This window comes from Otolemur garnettii, unplaced genomic scaffold (assembly GCF_000181295.1).
Source record: "Otolemur garnettii isolate 467f Iridium unplaced genomic scaffold, OtoGar3 scaffold00159, whole genome shotgun sequence".
NCBI lineage: Eukaryota > Metazoa > Chordata > Mammalia > Primates > Galagidae > Otolemur > Otolemur garnettii.
In genome coordinates this window covers 1,236,483-1,240,314 of record NW_003852554.1, presented here as the reverse complement: position 1 = coordinate 1,240,314, position 3,832 = coordinate 1,236,483, and the positions used below count along the sequence as shown (strand labels likewise).

General features: G+C 41.6%; 1 protein-coding gene and 1 pseudogene across 1 annotated transcript in view; one reads left to right on the top strand and one right to left on the bottom strand.

The window, feature by feature from the left end:
• The window catches only part of LOC111728459 (oxysterol-binding protein-related protein 9-like), a 147,823-nt gene that overhangs the window by 27,081 nt on the left and 116,910 nt on the right, over positions 1-3,832 (top strand). The gene's annotated exons all lie outside the window — the stretch shown is intronic.
• Positions 2,511-2,691, bottom strand: LOC111728472 (annotated as a pseudogene).

Here is a 3,832-nt window from a genome sequence, read left to right as displayed (position 1 = left end):
TGTTATGAATCATACTGTAAATATCTGATATGCAGGATGTATTTTCATTGTTACAAAGTGGTTGCGCCCCACAGGTTGAGAACCGCTGCTATAGAAGGACAACTTTTGAGAGCTATTCCTTTGTCTGCAGCCCCTTTGAGTAGCCATTTCGGAATATGCCAAAGATGTGGATTTTTGGGGTGTCATTTTTAAGGTTCAATGTATATGACTAATGTGCTTCATGTAGTTCACACATCTTAAGCTACTATTTAATGTTTAACTTTATAAAGGATGCAAAAACCCTAAGTTATCATGGCTATATTTAAATGAACTCTGTGAAAGTCTTTCTTCCCACTGATCTGTTGGCTTGAAATCTGACTTGAAGATAAAGTCGTTCTTTTTGATAAACAGAGAAAGACCTGGAATTTTTCACAGTAACAGGCCACTAGATCAATGCAATCTTGCAAATGCAAGTCTGCAATCCTTTATCCATAATTTTTAAATCCCCAAAGGTCTGAATACCAAAAGTTTCCCCCCGTGTTTATGATATATTCATTTGGAAGCAAAGCCTTTTTTTTTGAGACAGAGTCTCGCTCTGTTGTCCCTGACAGAGTACAGTGGTGTCATGATAGCTTACTACTCCTGAGCTCAGGCTGTCCTGCCTTGGCCTCCCAGAGTGCTACGATTGTAGTCCTGTAGGCATGAGCCACCTCACCTGGCCTGCAAAGCTTATTTTGAACTGATGTGTGGCTACTCATAGTCTACCACACAGTATAAATATTTATATGTTAAGTTGTAGAAATATGCTTGGTTATGTAGTTGATATGATTGCTTATCTCAAACCTCATTGTAGGTAGGACATACTGTGTTTCCCCGAAAATAAGATACTGTCTTATATTTATTTTTTCTCAGGAAGACACACTAGGACTTATTTTCAGGGGATGTCTTATATACAACAATCTACATTTATTCAAGTACAGTTAAGTCATCTTCTCCTGGAACCTGACAGGGGGAGCCGACCTTGTTGGTGGGGCTGGCGCTAGTGATGCGTGAACTCCTTTCCCCTAGCCAGTCGCACATGGGCAATAGGATGCCTGTGACCATGGTTACCACATGCGCACCTGCACAAGTGCAAATGGCTGGGAGAAAGGAGCTGTGGCAGATAAAAGGTATTCCAGTCTTCCTTACCGCTCCGCACTGAAATACAGGGATCTGCATAGCCGTGCCCATCACTAGGTCTTATTATTGGGATAGGGCTTATATTTAACAAATGCATAGAAATCCTGCTAGGGCTTATTTTTTGGGTAGGTCTTATTTTCGGGGTTATGTAAAATTGTGAATTCCAGCCGGGGGCAGTGGCTCATGCCTGTAATCCTAGGACTCTGGGAGGCTGAGGTGGGTGTATTACGTGAGCTCACTAGTTTGAGACCAGCCTGAGCAAGAGTGAGACCTAGTCTCTAAAAATAGCCAAGGATTGTGGCTGGCATTTGTAGTCCCAGTTACTCGGGAGCCTGAGGCAAGAGGATCACTTGAGCCCAAGCGTTTGAGGTTGCTGTGAGCTCTGAAGCCATGGCACTCAACTGGGGGTGACAAAGTGAGAATCTGTCTCAAAAAGAAAAAAAAAATGGCCAGGTGCAGTGTCTCACACCTATAATCCTAGCACTCTGGGAGGCTGAGGCGGGTGGACTGCTTGAACTCATGAGTTCAAGACTAGCCTGAGCAAAATCAAGTCCCCCATCTCTACTAAAAATAGAAAAACTGAGACAAGAGGATTGCTTGAGCCCAAGAGTTTGAGGTTGTGAGCTGTGATGCTATGGCACTCCATTGAGGGTGAAAAAGACTATGTCTCAAAGAAAAAAAAATGGATTCCCAAACACATCTAATTCAAAGGTCTGTGGATAAGGATTATGGACATGTATTTATAATATAGTGACCGAGGGGTTTCCATGCCAGAGAGAATTCAGAAGGCAGGGGTACACACTGAGGGCCTGCTGAGAGGCTTTGCAGGGTGACGTTTATGCCATTGAATTTAGAACGATTGCTAATTTTATACTCAGCCTTTGTGGCTTAGAAAATCTATTAAGTAAGGCTTAAATTAAGCAGGTTAAGTAGTGACAGTGTATAAGTATGCCTTTGGATTTGAATGCTGTTTCTCCTACTTGCTATCTGTGAGTCCACTGGCAAGTTACTCAAACCTTTCTGATCCTTTGATTCCTTGTTTATAAAATGGGTATGATAAAAGAGCCAATATTGTAAGATCATTGTGAGAATTAAAATAGTATTTAAAGCCCTAGCGCAGTATGTGGCATATAAATGCTCAGTAAATGATAACAAAAAGCTGAAGTTATGGATGTTTGACATAATGATATTCACTAAATGTTCATTGTGATCACCCTTGTATAAACCAGTCTTCTATTTATTAATGCATAATAAGAAACATAACTATTAAGAAGACTGTGCATCTCACTAGTGCATTAGTACATTTACTCTCTTTTTAAAAGTTCTTACTAAATTGGCAGCCGTGTTTGTGGGAGGGGTGTGCAGTTCCTGTAGGTCCTGCAGTATGAGAACTATACATGGTGTGGACAGAGCAAGCTCCTGTCCTGTCTTCCAGCTCTAAAAATCCATTTATTTGGTATGTTTTCCTCGGATAGGAGACATATTAGATATTAAACTGATAAGAATAAATAGTACAAGAGGCTGAGGAGTGATACATTTATATGGGATGCCAAATTGATAAACAGCAGTACAGTAGACAAAATGAGTTCCATGTTGTAGATAGTTGGTTGTTTCAGACATTGACATGGAGATCGTTATCTCCATACTAGAAACATACCCATTACCAGAGCTGAATAGGTCTCATCTACAGGTCAACAAAAACTTTCATCCTGGCCTTCTGGTACTAGTTCTGGCCTTCTTTTTCTAGTTCTGTTAATAATTTATTATTATGCTGGTGGGGAGCAATGGCTCATGCCTATAATCCTAGCACTCTGGGAGGCTGAGGTGGGTGGATTGCTTGAGGTCAGGAGTTTGAGACCAGCCTGAGGAAATGTGAGACCCTGTCTCTACTAAAAATGGAGAAACTGAGGCAAGAGGATTGCATGAGCCTGAGTTGGAGGTTGCCATGAGCTATGATGCCACAGCACTCTACCCAAGTCAACAGCTTGAGACTCTGTCTCCAGGATATTCCATCTCTTAATGATGATGGTGTTAAATCTCTGTTGTGGTATATGAATAAGAGGGGACAGCCCGATACCAGAATTTTGGAGAGACCCTCAATATCACTGTTACCTTGTTTAGTGATCCCATGTACTCTGCAAGGCTCTAACTATGGAATAAATAGAGACTAAATCTGCTGTTCAAAACAAGGCCATCTATAAACGAGGGGGAAGAAAGCGGGGGGACAAGAGAGTTATCTATGATAACTTGAGGTGAGAGGGAGAGAAAATTCTGCCATTATTGTGGGTCTGTGACCCCCCCCCAAAGTTTTGCTGGTGTAGCTTCCCAGCAGCATAATGACATTTTGGGTTATTGAGTGCCCGCAAGGCATTACCTAGTGAAGGTGCTCTAGTATATTAAATGCTATCAGGATGGCTTGAGGAGTCTGTCCCTTCCCAAATGGAAAGGAGACTACGGCAGTGAGTATGGTTGCTGTCATTTCCTGTTTGCAATTTCTATAAGGAGTTTATCCGTGTGAAATTTTGGCAAGTAATATTTATTAATTTTTTATTGAGGTATAATTTCATCCTGTGAAATTCTAAGATTTTTTTTTTTTAAGACAGAGCCTCAAGCTGTCCCCCTGGGTAGAGTGCCATGGCATCACAGCTCACAGCAACCTCCAACTCCTGGGCTC